Source organism: Herpailurus yagouaroundi, unplaced genomic scaffold, assembly GCF_014898765.1.
Source record: "Herpailurus yagouaroundi ecotype Mexico unplaced genomic scaffold, PumYag 165, whole genome shotgun sequence".
NCBI classification, from domain to species: domain Eukaryota; kingdom Metazoa; phylum Chordata; class Mammalia; order Carnivora; family Felidae; genus Herpailurus; species Herpailurus yagouaroundi.
The window spans coordinates 24,974,763-24,992,081 of NW_024412406.1; the positions used below are offsets into that span (position 1 = coordinate 24,974,763).

The window sequence follows — 17,319 nt, forward strand, 5'->3', positions numbered from 1 at the left end:
GGAGGGTCAGAGAGAGAGGGAGACACAGAATCGGAAGCAGGCTCCAGGCTCCGAGCTGTCGGCACAGAGCCCGACGCGGGGCTCGAACTCATGGACTGTGAGATCGTGACCTGAGCCGAAGTCGGACGCCTAACCGAGTGAGCCACCCAGGCGCCCCGAAAGTTTTCGAAATAAGGCTGTCAGCTTGCAAAAAGCCGGGCATACAACTGTACAGGCTGTGGACAACACAGTCTAAGAGATGTCATGATCTCACACAGGGGAGATCATGGGTCCTAGGGGGCCGTCTGTGCGAGGGGCCCCCTAGGACCAACACAGGATTCATCTGTACCAGCCTATGTGGTGCCTCTGAGCACCCCAACGTCTAGGTAGGAATCCACGCTGCTGCAGGAAGTCATTCCTAAGTAGCACGGTACTTTGTGCAGCCCCCGCAGAATGTATTTAAGTACCAGCCAAACAGCGGTCACATTCATTGGTTCAAATACCTCCCACGAAAGAGGAAATGTACATTCACCAAATACAAAGGAATCAGTGACTAGTATACCACTTTTTTGGAGAGCCAGTACCGCGTATCATTTAAGGGAATGCAATTCTAGAATCATCCTGATTACATGCAAGTCCTATTTTACTACTGTTACCTGTGGAACCCTAGACAAGCTATTTTACCTCTCTACGCTTCAGTGACCTCATTTATCATGGGGATAAGAGCAGACCCTACCCCAGAGCTGTTAAGAGGATCCAATGGGAGAATAAGTTGCGCAGTACCCAGAACGCTGCGTGCCCACGGTAACCACTGTTGAAGCGTTCAGATCTGGAGTATCCACTGGGCAAGAAAATCAAAGCAGAGAGAGATTAAATAACTTGTCGTAGGTTTAAGGGTTAGTTGGTGATCTCTTCCGGAATGAAAATTAACTCTTGATCTACAAGAAACAGTTTTTATGAGACCACGCTGTTTTATTTATTTATTTTCTTGAGAGAGAGAGAGAGAGAGAGAGAGAGAGAGAGAGAGAGAGAAGGGGGAGGAAGGGGGAGAGGGAGAGAGAGAGAACCCCAAGCAGGCTCCACACCCAGCACGGAGCCCCCCACTCAAGGCTCGATCTCGAAACGGTGAGATCGTGACCTTGGCCGAAATTAAGACTCCCACGTTTAACCTGCTGAGCTACCCAGGCGTCCTGAGACCACGTTGTTTATATCCCAACTTTCTGACCAAGGCAAAACCCATGGCTTGAAGTACTTATTACATCTGAAAAAGTAAACGCCCACGACACCCGAGTGCTTTGATTACTGACACGCGTCATCCTTAACAGGCCACCGGGGCTGGGCATTCTGAAGCCACATGCTGCCGGCCCTGGGCTGACATTTACTAGCTGCTTCTCCTTGCGGGGAGAGGCATGCTCTGTGGACAAACAACTCCAGTTTGCACAATCAGCCATCGATAAGACTTGCAATCCTAGGAGGAAATAATTGTCCAAAAGCTGTAGCCTCGTGCCTCCTCAAGGCACCTACCGCTTTCGTTCGCGTTCTTTAAATACCAGCCGATCCCGGGTGCCCTACCCTCGTAAAACCATCTCATTGGCTACAGTGCAAACAGCGTCTGCCCCCGGTGCCCTGAGGGAGAGGGATGTGTTCTAAAGATGAAAGTGTCACTCAAAGTCTCCGGGGCCAACAGGAGCCAGGCCCGTTTCCAGGGTGTGAAGCAGGACATCTAGAAATCACAAAAAGGCCTGGCATGCTAATGACCGGATGCTTTATATCTATTTCATTTCTTCTACAAGGATCCAGGGAGGTTTGATAATGGGTTTGGACACAGATTGTAGCTCTTTTGTTTTTTTTTTTTTAGGTTTATTTTATTTATTTTTGGTGGGGGGAGGAGAGGCAGAGGGAGAGGGGGAGAGAGAGAGAGAGAGAGTCCTAAACAGCGTGGAGCCTGACGCAGGGCTCAATCTCACGAACCGTGAGATCACGACCTGAGCCGAAATCAAGAGCGGGACGCTTAACCGACTGAGCCACCCAGGTGCTCCTCCCCTATAGATCGTAGCTTTTAGGTAGCGGAACATAACATGACACTGGAGACAAGTTCCTCACCCACATCTTCATCTAGCATATTAGAAGTGCAGTCCTACGCCATAAACTCTGGCACACAGAGTTCACGCACTACCTCGGTATGCTACAGCCGGCCAGAGTACCTCTCAAACCGTGCTATAGAGGCTGTGTTAGCATCACCTAACTAGTCTCCCTCACTTATGAAAGGAGATGGGGAGAGCTCGCTGGGAAAAAATTACAATCCGCAGGGCAGAAGATCCAGGTAACCTAGAAGGGTGAATAAACTAGAAACAGACAGGCTGCGGGAAACGATCTGTATAAAAAAGCAGCCAAAACCCAGAGAGGTCACGCGCTATCATCTCTGCGTTGGCACTGACATTGCACCCACAAGCCTCATTACTGTTGCCTTTGGCTACACAATCAGGAAAAGGCACCCAAGCCCTGTTGGTCAACAGCTGAATAAAAACGCAGATGTACTATTTTTATATCAATTAACATCTGCAATTTTAAAATGTCTTCATCATAAACGCAATTTTAGTGCAATATCCTGGATCGAGTATAGGGTTCAGTATCTAAAAAGAAGGAATAACATTATTTTCAGTCCAATAACATTATGTGTTCTAACTTAGCCCTTGATTATAATGGTCAAATCAAAACTTGTAGCTTATGGAAGCAGAGAAATCGGAATCTATTTCTCCGCATGGTACACACAAGGAGGCTAAGGCTGGGAGACTTTACACAGCCTCTCTGAGGTCAAATCCTTCTAAGAACTGAAGCTAGACCCCTGCTTACTCCCTGTGAGAGACTCAGGGACAAGGAAATATGGTTCCTTTTTCGAGCCGCTTCCAGACTTAAAGCAGAAGTTAGCCGTCTGCCAACCATCTGGTGATCAGATTACTGCAGGATTACCAAACCCTATCGCTAAGATGGAGAAAACGGCCATACACACACTACTTTAAGGAACTTAAAGGAACTTTAAGGAACATCTTCACTTTAAGGAACATCTTCACTTACCAGATGGTTCACACCAGGAAGTGCTGTTGACCCCAAGTTCTTCCTCCACCAGCCAGTGTAGCCCCACACCTCGATGCCACATGTGGGTGACAGCTGGCCATCACTACGGTGAGTGAACGGCATCATCCAGGGTAATGCCCTCACCTTCCCTATCTGGCATTGACACTCCCAGCTTACGGTGCACCTGCTATAATTTCCTCTGGCTGCGACTTCCCTGAATAGGGGCTACAGAATACTGACCAACCCAAATGAGGGAGGGGGGAGAACCAGTAGCATATCAGCTTGCTAACATGGTGGCTGAAATGTCACCACCAATTAAGTGATGGGGACCACCAGAAACATCTACTCATGGTGGCATGTTTTAAGTTTTGGTAAAAGGGAGAATAACAGAAGAGTGGGAAACATCACCATGCTTTACGCTGAAGGCGTGGTCCTATTTCCTGCTGGAATGAACATTTCCACTTAATGTTTATTCACGTGGTTAAGTTACTGTGGTGTACCTTAGCAATTCAGCTTTCCCCATTTCTGACCCCCCCACCCCCGCCGAAAACAAGAAATTGTGTGCATTTGTTGCGAAAGTTTATTTTATCAACCATCACATGGCAACAAGACTGCCGAAAAAAAAAAGGATCGTAGAGAAAGGAAAAATATCATATGTGGACATTTTAAGCCTCACTGAACATGGAATTTAAAAATGCTGGTCCTGGGGTGCCTGGATGGCTCAGCTGGTTAAGCGTCCAACTTCGGCTCAGGTCACGATCTCGAGGTTCGTGGGTTCGAGCCCCACATCCGGCTCTGTGCTAACAGCTCAGAGCCTGGAGCCTGCTTCGGGTTCTGTGTCTCCCTGTCTCTCTGCCCCTCCCCCACTCATGCTCTGTCTCCCTCTGTCTCAAAAATAAACAAACATTAAAAAAAATTTTTTTCAATGCTGGTCCTGATCTGGGGGGGGGTGACCGTCCAGGAGCACCTGGGTCTCTACATGTTTGTACATCAACTTCTCTTTGTGAGCATTATCTCAGATACTGGAAAACACGAACCGCTTAGAAAAAAAACCAAACTGCTTTGCTTTTATGTTCAATAAATAAACTGTCACAGCGCACAGATGGATTAGCTCTGAGGACAGAATGATCTGTGCCCAAATCAAAAGGAGAAGAAAGTAAATGTTTTGCAGGAAAAGAAAAAAGGCAGGGAGGAGACAGTATAGTACGTAAAAGAAGAGGTGACCTTCAGAGAAGGAGCTGACCTGTCCGGGCAACTCAACCCACAGGAGCAGAACGGGACTCAGTTCCGAAATTCCTGCAGCATTTCCCATCGTCCAACCGACTGACCTGGTACCCAACACAGCCTACCAAACAGAGATAATTAATTAAATTACGATTTTAGAAACAAATCACGCGAAAGGAGTACCAGGGGAATACAATGTCAAGACCTGTGACCTCCACGCGATCCCATATGGGTAAGACTTTCCGCGTGGACGGTGAAGGTGTTCCAAAGGGAGCAAACGGAGCTGGTGACAAAGGCCTCTTGGCGAACACCGCCCGCGGCTGGTGCTTCTGGGTCGGCCACCGGCCCTGTGCCAACCAGCATGGGATCGAACAAACAGGTAGGTGAGCTCATCACACGCATTCTAAGGGAAAGGAGTTCAGTCTTTGAGTCACACGAAGGCTAATAATCTGAGCTCTTCGCATTTTTAATGTGACCCACACGGAGGAGGCCCTCACAAGGACTTCCCCCCAGCATTCTTAGAGTGAGGATGAGTCAGGGCTCAGTTTCCCTCCCCAAAGCAGGGCCAGTGAGGAGGCCCTGAACCTCCCAGCCAGCCAGGATAACTGCAATCCAGTCTCCGGCACGGAGGGCAACACTGTGAAGAATTACCTAGAAGGACAGGGGTGGGGGGCGGGGGGAGTTGTATAAATTAACATGGTAGGGATATGCTTTCTTTAGCTCCGTCGGGGAGTTTCTTTTTTGGTTTTAATTTTTTCAATGAAGTTTATTTATTTATTTTGTGTGTGTGAGAAAGAGAGGAGGGGCAGAGAGAGAGAGAGAGAGAGAGAGAGAGAGAATCCCAAGCAGGCTCTGCCCTGTCAGCACAGAGCCCAATGCGGGGCTTGAACACACGAACCCATGAGGCCATGACCTGAGGTGAAACCAAGAGTCAGAGGCTTAACCGACTGAGCCACCCAGGCACCCCTCCCTCAGGGAATTTCTATCAAAACAATCTCTGTGACCTGGTGGAATGCTCAATTTACAGAAGTGCAGGAATGACAACAGAAAAATGACATCCTTGCTGAATTCTTAACAGATATCCCAAGCGGAGGCGACTGTAAACGTGGTCTCAATTTTCTCCCCTGTAAAATCAAGGAGTCGGAGTGAAATCTGCAACGCGTGTATCTTGAACATGCCATGACGTCAGGCGCAAATATGACACGGCGCTGAACAGCCGTCAAGAATGTTCCCAGGGCCGACGGGGAGCCACAGGGCAGCGTGGCAACCTGATCTGGAGTGAGTGAAACCTGAGATTTCGAATGTAAGTGAAAAGAGGCTAACACAGATTTATATGCCAGCAGTAATCACTCGGGGAGAGAAAGACCTTTTGCAAGAGGTTCAATTATCCTCCTAGTAGTACCTTTTGAAGATGCAGAAACAAAAACTGGGTGAGTTACTAGGTCAGAACAATCTAGAATTCATTTGGCCCCCTACACCCTGCATTTCAAACCCAGACAGTCCCTGCCTGTGTCACGTTGTGGTGATGCCTATCCATCCAGCCGACAGAGCAGCCTCGGAGATAAAATGCTAACCGTGGAGGCTGGAGTAGGCGAACCTGTACAACAATGAGAAAAAGAGAAAAGAAACGTCTGCTTTCCAGTGCTAATTAACATAGGAAACAACTCCGAAAACAGAGCCGAGAATGGAACTCATTGTCAAGGGATGCAACAAGAAAAGCTTCAAAGATTATATAAACACCGTATTCCTGGTTGAAACAGAGCCTCGTCTGTACGACTGAAGTGTGCGACTTAAATCAGAAACATCTGAAATCCACACAATAAACAACCTTCCTTTGAAAGAAGGAAAGCCAAATTCCATATTTGTGTATGAAAACCGGAAAAAGTGCTAAGGACTTGGTTCTTTTAAGAATCATATGTAACAATTAGAATTCATTTACTGTCGATATCAGGCTTTGGAGGTTAATCAGAGCCTAGGATTATAAAATCAAATAGGAAAAAAAAATGAGCATGCACTTAGTGCCACTCATACATGGAAGGCCTACCGATTACTTAAGTGTCTCTAAAATCACCCTGAAAAACGACAAGATACTGCCAGATGTTTTTCTTCTTCATCTAAACACAAGGAAGTGAGGGAAGGAAGTGAGGGAAGGAGGGAGGGAGGGAGGAAGGAAGAAAAGAAGGAAGGAAGGATGGATATTTATCAGAAAAAAATCAAAGAAAATCTAAGTTTACATTACAGAAATACAATAAAAAAATAAAAAACAGGACACTCAGTACTTGGAAAAGGGAAATTCAAATGTTTCTAGGATTTGAAGAACTGTATAGTTAACCTACTCAAATACACTCCTGTTTAAATGGTTTGCTCTTCGATGATACTCAGGTCAGATCTATACCTAAAGCAAACAAGTCTCCGTGAGAGTTTAAAGCCCAGGTGACCCCAGGGTAGAGGGGACAGGGGTATGGATAGGAGGGACTCACTAACATCCCGTTCAGAATAGCAACTAAACTATTCCCTGGTTTCCAGAAACTTTCACTGGTCACTGCTACAAATTTTGAGGAGTAGCCGCACTCTTTTTACTTGTTTAATCTCAGGGCAAACCATAACCTATGTGCAAACACGTAACAAAGTCGAATTTGTTAAGTTGTGCACATCTCTAACGGAAAAAAATCATAACCATTGCGTGCCAACTTATAGTCAAATACAAAAACTTTTAAAAATCAAAATGAAAAGAGATTAATGTCTATTGCTGGGAATACTAAGCCAGCTCAGGAGTCACTGTATCGGGTCTCTTTCTTTCTTTCTTTTTTTGTAAACGTTTATTTATTTTGAGAGAGAGAGAGAGAGAGAGAGAGAGAGAGAGAGAGAGTGCATGCAGGGGAGGGGCTGAGAGAGAAGGAGAGAGAGAGAACCCCAAGCAAGCTCCGCACGGTCACACCCAGAGCCCAACGCAGAGCTTGGTTTCGTGAACTGTGAGATCACGACCTGAGCCAAAATCAAGAGTTGGATACTTAACCGGCTGAGCCACCCAGGCGCCCCCACAGTGCTAGATTTCTATCATGAAGAACACACACTGGCAGATAAGAGAATAAGTCTGATTCCAAACAGAACTTAACACTTCTGGCTGAGCCTGGGTCTTTCCTATGAAACGCAACCATAATACTGTTCTCTGCCAGAAAACAGTGATGTTAATAGAAGCAGAATGCTTCCTTCCCAAATTAGCTGAGGAATGATGTAGCAAAGGACGCCGACAAAACCACTTTAAGGGCGGATGTAACTCAAGAGCACAGACGTACCACCACGGATTCTAACAGAGAGGTGGACGGCTCCCTCAGGTGTTTAAGCAATGAAGGAGGGCTGCCCACCAGAATACAAGTCACAGCAGAATGGGGTGGTGGCGTTACTGCTCGAGGCTGCTCGCTGCTGTTGGTTTGAACTCTTACCAGGACCTCTGAAGATGACACCCAGGCCACTGCACAGGGAACACGAGAGCAGGGACAGACAGGGGCTTGTTTAAGGTCCATCTCAAAAACGGGCAGGAGGTGGGGGGGGAGGGGCAGGAGGGCAGATCGGGAAGGACGGGGGCAGGGAGAGACACAGGCAGCAGGAAGGGGAGGCAGAAGGAAGGAGGAGGTGGACCCCGGGCCCATCAGCATCCTAAACTTAGGACAGAGCACAAAGCTGCTTTCAAATACACCCAAAGTATCACCCCCGCTACAGGGTCTTGATTTCTACTTTAAACTCGATTACCGTAAGATGAGAGGCAAATCTGAAAAGTCATCATATTCTCAGTATCCTAACAAAGGCATTTTCAGTTCTCCAATTGCCTTTGCTGTGCTTTTAATTCAGTTCCCAGCTTCACCGAGATGTCCGCGGCCAAGCACGGGTGCGAAGAAAACACGACAGGCCTCTATCACCAGAAGAGCTCAACAACCTAAGGTCACTCACGGGCACTCGAATCATATACTCTGTCCTTTAACTGATGTTCTTAAGCCATGGAATGCCATCTGTCTCAGGTGTACCCAAAGCGAACATATAAAAAAAGTGGTAAGAAATTCTCCAATACACCAAGGATTCCAATGTGCTTTGGTTCCAAGTATAGGAAAAAGAATGTCAAAGATTCTTCTAGAATTACGCCCCATTTAATTTAGGTCTAGTAGAACCACATGCTATTAGAGTTCAGTTTGCTTCCCCTTTTATAAAGTTTTGGAACAACCACATAACATGGGTGGGAATATTTCAGTATACTTAAGAATGACGAAGGAAAGGCCGTGTCTAACGAGAAAGACCAAAATATCGACACATCTATAAATACGATCAAAGACATGTGTGGACAGGCTGATGGATTCTAACATTGTTCAAGAGCTAGTATCATTTATTCTTAAGGTAGTTTAAAAATTCTGTAAAAATTCAAGAAAAGGCTGTCCTTCATATTTAAAAACTTAGACACTAATAAGAATAAAAAGATGAGCGGGATAATACGAATAAAAAGATGACACTAATAAGAATAAAAAGATGTGTATAGTTAACCGTACACAAAGCCTTTTTGAGTTAACTTTTGTGTCCAAAGTGTAGACAATGATTTAACCAGCTAATGATGACATTTTAAACAATGTCAAGTGGTCAATACATACAAACCGTGTGGCTGCCAAACTGAACTTGTAGCTGTTCTCGCCTGCTACTGTTACGTATCAGCTAGCGTTCAGAGTCACAATCTCTGTCCCATTTTGTACACACTTGCTGTGACAATGCTATTGTCATTTTGACCAGCACCACAGAGGGCGACCAGATGTTGAGTGCATTTATGTGACTGGCACGATGTATTTTACCGCTGATGCTTGAACAACGTGGGGTTGGGGCACCAATCTCTGAGCAGTCAAAAATCCACATATAGCTTCTGTCTCCCCCCAAACTTACCTACGGATGGCCCACCGGAGACTGGAGGCCTTACCGGTGACATAAAAATATCGATCGACTATATTTTGGATGTTATATGTATTATCGACTGTATTCTTACAATAAAGGAAGCTAGAGGAAAGAACATGTTAAGAAAAGCATACGGAAGAGATTACACATTTGCGACACGGTACGTAGATCTACTGAAAAAATCCGCATAGAGGTGGACCCACATGGTTCAAACCGTGTTGTTCAAATGACCACCTCATTTAATGGGTAGAGTAACCAGGAGAGGGAAACATTACTATCTCCACTCTGCAGAAGGTGACGGCAACAAATAGCTACTAAGCATTCCCCATGAGCCCGTCTACGTTGCAACTCAATAATAACTCACTGAAGGCTCACGATAATCTATGATACAGCACTATTATCATCCTGACTTGACAGATGAAGAAACTGGGGCACCAAGCCAAGAGCTCGCCCAACATCACATCCACCATGTGGCAGAGCACAGATGCTGACCCAGATGTGCTGAATGCCGAAGCCACACGACCTTATTTACCAACCCCGAAGAATCTGGCTCTCCCATGCCTGCCCTCCATGCCACCTATGATAAGGGCTATAAGAGCAGACAGGAAAGGGCAGGGTCGGTGCGGCCACAGCCGAACACCCTAATCCACAAGCCAACTCATAAATCTGGCTGGGGCCCACCCCCCAAGTTTCCCTGAAGAAACTCACAAGGAGGAAACTGAAATCTGGCCTCATAGCTGGCACATGTGACCCAAAGGCCAGGGCTTCTAACTGCCCAGAGCACAAGGCATCCCAGAATAAAGAGCCCTGCACAGATGCCCTATGTCCCTTCAATGGTCACCAACGGCTATGTGCCCAGCCACACTAGGCTCTCAGTTACTGAGCTTAACAAGTCAGGGACCTGCCTCACCAGCTAACAGTGTAGGAAAACCAACAACTGGGGAAGTGACGGAATAAGGGCTTTTGGAATCATGGCAAATTATTTTTGGATATGGTGGGGAGGGGGTTCCAGGGGGGACTGACTAACATCACAATCGTCAACCTGAGGACAGACAGAGGCACTGTGAAGAGAGGAGACTCACGTCCCAAGAATCATGCCTGAAAAGGTTTTCAGTTCAGGGAGAAGCTCCCCATTCCCACCGAGCGTCCAAGGCCCAGGTTCCCTAGGGAATACTGCAGTGACTGACGCATTCTTAACACCCTGTGGCCTAAGTAGTAGCTTGACTACCGTGTACTACAAAACATGAACATGAACCAGGCACGTGGGAGCCCCAGCGGCCACCCCCGGCCCCCCCCCCCCCCAGAAATTGCCCGTTCAACTTGGCAGTTACCAGGAACGCGAAATAAATAAAGGTGTGATATTCCACAGAAAATATGAAACCACTTTTACCCCTGATATTTTTGCCAACTGGTTCAGGGCACTTATTACTGACTAGATGTCTTTATTAGCCACACGAGTCCATGAGTGGAGAGGAAAGGAATTAACATGTTCGCACCTCCATTTAGGCAGTATTATTGCTAGGGAGTGGCATGAGTGCAGACGGTCACATCCTGTGTTGCAGACCTGTAACATTTCATTTTTGTGCAATCTCTGTATCATGTTAGTGGCTCGGAAAAAGATGCCAAATCTCACACCGAGCGAGAACACTTACAAATTCACCAGTCAGGGGCCAGCACACCACTGCACCTTTCTCTACTTACCCCGTGAGCGACTGCGATCCTGACAGTCCGAACTGGGGAGTTAAAATAGCCACAGAATTCACGGAAAAGCCCCTGCAGGTAAACGCCCAGGCAGCTTCAAAAAGGTCGGGGAGAGCCCATGGGTTTCAGGGACGGTGAGGACAGTGACAGCCAGGGGCAGGAGCAGAGACCGGCAGACACGGTGCTCAGGTGGGCAGCAGATCCCAAGAGGGGCTTTCTGGCAACCCCTCCACTCCCCCAGGGCAAGAAAGACAGGATGGCATGGGCGGGCTCAGGACAGTGAGCTGCACCACGGGACAGATGTCACAAACATCTGCTGGATGAATGCATGCAAAGAAGGGGGGGGGCGGGGTGAGAAGGAGGAGGGGGGAAGGAGGAAGGAGGGGAAAGGGAGAAAAGAAACAGGAACAGAGAAAGGAGGGAACAGAAGAGGGGAAGGGAAAGTAAATCAGAATGGAAAGGTGGGGGCGGTGGGGGGGGGGGCAAGTGGTGGAAGAAAACACCTAAACTCTGCTCAACAGATAAAAGGTTGTATTTACTTTACGGTCATCAGGGTTACACATCAATTTAATAAGAAAAGTTTTAATTACCTTTTATTTCCCCTTCAGACCTTAGAGTGTCCTGTTAACGCCCGATTCAAGATGCAGAAAGAACAGGGTAGGCGCTCTGGATGCCCAACTGGGGATTTCTAAAGGAAAAAGACACACAAAAATTATTCTGGAGGATATAAGTGATTAACTTTTCAAGTATCATTAAAAAAAAAAAAAAAAAAGACCGATTTTCACTGAATAACAGAGACAGTGTATTTCCTAACATCCCCGGGGAAAATGGAGCCCAAAGCCTCTTTCAAATGCAGTTGCTCTAGCAAATTTCAACCGTTGGGGGGGGGGGGGCTGCGTTTGGACGTTCATTGGAAAACAAACCCAACAAGGAGCCTGTGTACTGCCATCTGCCTGGAGCCCCCACCCAGGTGGCTTTATGGCACTCCAACCTCAAGGCCCCCACAGGCCTTGTCAGTCCTAGTTCCCAAAACCACGCAGGAAACGGGGGAGCTTCTTCACCAACAACTGTATCACTGGGGAAGGAAACAGCTACGCTGGAGGAACTTGGTTAACGTTTGGAAGGGAATAAGATATTACGAAACGGGCCACACTGCTTGTCCCATTCTCTGAATGCAGTTAAGCATGAGCTCACACACACACACACACGCCTCGTTGTCCCGGGGCTTCTTTCTCTTGGAGCCAGGACAGACCTTGGAGGCAACGACGTCCCAAACTGTGAGCGCACAATGTTTCATTTTTAGGAAGGAAACAATTAACATTGACCAGGCGTGCGCTCAGGCCCAGAAACAACACGATTCCGGTTCACAAAGGGGGGGAAGAGACGGAGAGTCCAATCCGTATATCTGTCTGACACATAAACGCTCTTATTATACTTGGATATACTTGCATCGATCATGAAAGTGGTTGTTATCTAAACATCCGGCAACTCAAAAGAAAATACCGCGGTGGGAAATGTAAACGTCTTCTCCTCTTGTACCTGTTCTCCTTGTGTATCATCAATCCAAATAACTAGATCTTTGTTTACGTGAAAGTGGGAGCTACAGACAGGAAGGAAAATGCACTGACCGTAACAAGTTATCTTTTTTATTGAGATCTACTGTATATTTTGCATGGATATAGGAGTAAGCAATAGTAAAAATTTTAACCACTTCATTAAGGTCAATGCCAACTTTCCCAACCATCATTATCTCCTTTCTGGAGTGATGCGTAATGAACGATAAGCCAGAAGTTTATTAGCAAGGCTGCAGATCTTGACCTAGATTTTGCATAGCTTTAAAAAAAAAAAAATAGAAAGCAAGCCTGAAAATGTCTATTTAAATAACAACTCAGACTGACACTTCCCACACTCACAGTTAAAACTTTCAAAACAATCTACTTTCCCTGTGCCTGTATCTAACAAGGTTCAACAAGAACCTAAAGTAAAAATTAGTACTAGATCAGAAGAGAAATATGAACTCCAAGTTCTACATTTCTGTTTAATTGTTTACTAACTGCAACTTAAGACTTTATCTGGTGGTGCCTGGGTGGCTCAGTCGGTTGAGCGTCCGACTACAGCTCAGGTCATGATCTCACGGTCCGTGAGTTCGGGCCCTGCATTGAGCTCTGGGCTGATAGCTCGGAGCCTGGAGCCTGCTTCGGATTCTGTGTTTCCCTCTCTCTATCTCTACCCCTCTCCCACTCACACTCTGTCTCTGTCTCTCAAAAATGAATAAATGTTTAAAAAATTTAAAAAAAAAAAAGACTTCATTTGCCTGCTGAAGTATATGATTCCAGAATTCAAATGACTAAAATCATACACCTTTGACAAAGCATTAGGGAAATTTTTATTAAATTGGGCCCAGAGGTACTTGGGATTGATGGTGACTCATAATAACAAAGTAAAAAGTTTTACATTTTACTATTTTCCAACTACAATTTTTTTGTTTTGCCCTAAATCGCATCACAAATTCCTTTTCACCTTTATCGTTACTTTTGCTTTCTCTTTCTCACACTTTTGAAGAGAGAAGACAACAAAGAGGTCAACCTTACTCTAATGATTGAGAGATGTCAAAAGTCACACCTCGGATCGGGGTGGAGAATAACACCGTAAATGAATTTCAGGATTGGATTTGTCTTCAAAGTTGCCATGTGACATCGAAATCATCCTCATAAAAAATAATTCACAGCATGTATTTTAAAGCTAAGACCATTGTATGGTCATCTGCTCAAATCCGCTCATTTCACATCCGAGGAAATGAAAGCCCAGAGTGGTCAAGTGACCTCTCCAAAGTCACACAGCTCACCTGGTCCTATATCTCAGATTTCATAGGTGCCAATCCAGTGCTCTATTAGATTCTCACTGATCTTTAATTCCTATAAATAAATTCTTCAGAGTTCACATTTTCATCTATTTCTTACACACCCATGACTCTACACAGCATGAACACCACTTGAAACGTCAACTTGACTTTACATTAATATGAAACGCTACTCAAAATGATCAAAAACATACACTGCCCTTTGCTCCACTGATAAAGCTAGATTAAGCCACAAATGCCCAGGAGAAGTCCCAAATAAAATTTGGGATACTCTTAGGTTTTCTAACCTAGATACGTCTACTCTAAAAATAGAATTTCCCTCTCTTGTTCACAGTCAAATCATAATCATGGCTTTGCTACAACACATTTTCAAGAAGATTTTATAGAGAGCTAGCAAGCAAAATGTAGGTATTCTACAGTAAAAGCTTATATAAGCAGTTTTTAAAGTAAGAATTAAGATAATTTACTTTTAGATCCATCAGTTCAGACAGAACTCTTATTCTCCAAAACTCTGGAATCACTCAAGAGCACTTAATTTACCTAGACCAGCAACTTATTACCATCAGCAGTCATCTGTCGCCTCCTCAGTTATTTACTCTGCGCCGAGTGCCAGGTACAAGGGAACCAAAAAGCATGAGAGGCTGTCCTTGCCTACTGTTGGCTGATGAGGGGAATAATTAGGCGAGGCAAGGTTTGCACACGATCAGTGTATACATATGTATGTGTGTTTGGCGGGGGGAGCTAGTAAAACCACGTGGGTTTTCTCAGAGAACGAGTCGACAGGTTTAGTAAGCAGTACAGCTGACCCTTGACCAACATGGGTTTGAACGGTGAGGGTCCACTTATACGCAAGCTTTTCCCAATAAATGGGGTACAGTACTGTAAATGCATTTTCTCTTCCTTAGGATCTTAATAACATTCTGTTTTCTCTATAAAACATATGACCAGAAAATACGTGCCCAATTTTGTGTTACCAGTCAGGCTTCTGGTCCATAGGAGGCTGTTAGCAGTTAAGGGGGGGCTCAGTCGGTTAAGCGCCTGACTCTCGATGGCAGCTCAGGTCGCGATCTCGTGGTTGAAGAGATCGGGCCCCACGCACTACTTGGCTTCTGTGCTGACAGAGCAGAGCGTGCCTGGGATTCTCTCTCTCCCTCTCTCTACCCCTCCCCTGCTGCCTCTCTGTGTCTCTCTCTCTCTCCCAAAATAAAGAAATAAACTTAAAGAAAATAAAAATAAATACTAGGCTGTTAGCAGTTAACTTTTTGAGGGAGTTAAAAACTGGATGTGGATTTTTGAGTGCATGGTGGGGTTTCAGCACCCTAATAACCCCTGCATTGTCCAAGGGTCAACTACGGATGTCAGGAAGCAGGGTGAGATACATGAAAAGAAACCAACAGATAACAGATGAATCCCTCTGGCCATGCCCACAACAGCAGCAAAAAATAAATAAATAAATAAATAAATAAATAAATAAATAAATAAAAATAAAAATAAAAATAAAAATAAAAATAAAAATAAAAATAAATTTAAAAAATGGTGCAGGAAACAAAATACCCACTGAAAGGAATTCCCTTCTTGAAAATAAGTCAGCAACAAAATACCTTCCTTGTATCTCTTCAGAATAACTCGTTAATGGTATTAAAACCCAATGCCAGACAAAAGACCCCACTGGGCGGGGGTAGGGGGGAAGACTAGATTTAATTTTTTTTTTTTAACGTTTATTTATTTTTGAGACAGAGAGAGACAGAGCATGAACGGGGGAGGGTCAGAGAGAGGGAGACACAGAATCCGAAACAGGCTCCAGGCTCCGAGCCGTCAGCACAGAGCCCGACGCGGGGCTCGAACTCACGGACCGTGAGATCATGACCTGAGCCGAAGTCGGCCGCCCAACCGACTGAGCCACCCAGGTGCCCCAAGATTTAAACACCTTCAACGAAGAAAATAAACAAATGCCAAGTGAGCACAAGAAGAAAGCTTCAATATAGTCAGCAGGAAAATGCAAAGCAAAACCTTAATGAGATACCACTAGAAACTCACAAGAATGACCAACTTTTAAAACAGCAAAAATACCAGGTGTTTGCAAGGAAACGGAGCAACTGGGATCCTTATACACCTGCTGGCAGAAAATTCAACACGTTACAGGCACTTTGAAAAATAATTGGGCAGTTTCCTATAAAGTGAAACACACACCAGATGACCCAGCAATTCCACTCTGAGGCATCTGCCCAAGAGAAATTTAAAGACCCAAATGCTGAAGACTTACACAAGAATGCAGAGAGTAGCCTTATTCATAATAGCCCCAAACTTGGAAGAATGCAAATGTCCACCAACTGATAAAGAAGGAAACAAATTATGGTGTAGTACACAAAGGAACACAACTCAGTCATAAAAAGAAAAGAATTACTGATGCATACGATAACGTAAGTCAGTCTCAAAAACGTTATACTAAGAAGCCAAACACAAGAGACCATATGCATAAATCCATTTACATAGACTTTTTTTGGAAGGCAAAACTCTAGCAAGGAAAGCAGATCAATTATTGCCAGGGGCCAGGGTGCGGGGAGAAGGGGTGAATGCAGAGAGGGATGATAGAACATGCTGGGGGCGGGGAGAAGGAAATGATCTATGTCGTAGTAGGAGTACTGCTACATGATCGTGCACATTTGTTGTTGTTGTTTTTTAAATTTTTTAATGTTTTATTTATTTTTCAGCAAGTGCAAGTGGGGGACGGGGAAAGAGAGGGACAGAGGATCTGAAGTGGGCTCTGCGCAGAGAACAGTGAACCTGATGTGGGGCTTGAACTCATGAACCAAGAGATCATGACCTGAGCTGGACGCTCAGCCAAGTGAGCCACCCACCCAGGTGCCTCAATCGGGCATATTTGTGAAAATTCACTGAATTATACCCTTAAAATCAGTGAACTTAATTGCATACACAGTATAACTAAACAAACCTGATTAAGGACAAACAAAACTCAGTGCCACCATCATTTAACTTGAAAATCAGCAATCTCATTAATAAAACCTAAAAATGTACTCAACATTTCCCAATACTTTATTTTTTTAAGTTTATTTATTTATTTTGAGAGAGAGAGGAAAACAGAGAGAATCCCAAGCAGGCTCTGCACTGTCAGTGTGAGCCTGATGTGGGGCTCGAACTCACGAAGTGTGAGATCATGACCTGAGGCTTTCAAAATCAAGAGCCAGACACTCAACTGACTGAGCCACACAGGCGCCCCAACATCGTCCAATACTTAATAAAGATTATAGCAATCAATGATGGGTCAGTACCTAGAGACCACCAAAAAAGAAAAAGAAAAAAAACCAATAGTCAAATTGCTGATAGGGAAACTAAATTCTTCCATTTTTCTACAACTTCCGATAGGTTGTAGCCTTATAACAGATTTCCAAAAAAAATGAGCTAATAATATTTAGTCTAAAATAAACTCCCCCTCATTGTAAGCGGATAATCTTCCTAAAACTACTGATGATCCATGTGGGGTAATACATAGGAGACTGAAGAATTATCAATAAATGCAGAGACAAAAAAAACCC

At 45.0% G+C, this 17,319-nt stretch overlaps 1 protein-coding gene across 4 annotated transcripts in view; it reads right to left on the minus strand.

Annotated features, from left to right (window-relative positions):
* Positions 1-17,319, minus strand: part of FAM110B (family with sequence similarity 110 member B) — a 127,126-nt gene that overhangs the window by 96,750 nt on the left and 13,057 nt on the right. For all 4 annotated transcript variants that reach the window (XM_040487746.1, XM_040487750.1, XM_040487748.1 and 1 more), the window contains exon 2: positions 11,496-11,593. The gene's annotated coding sequence lies outside the window, so the exon portion shown is untranslated. The remainder of the gene's footprint in view (positions 1-11,495; positions 11,594-17,319) is intronic.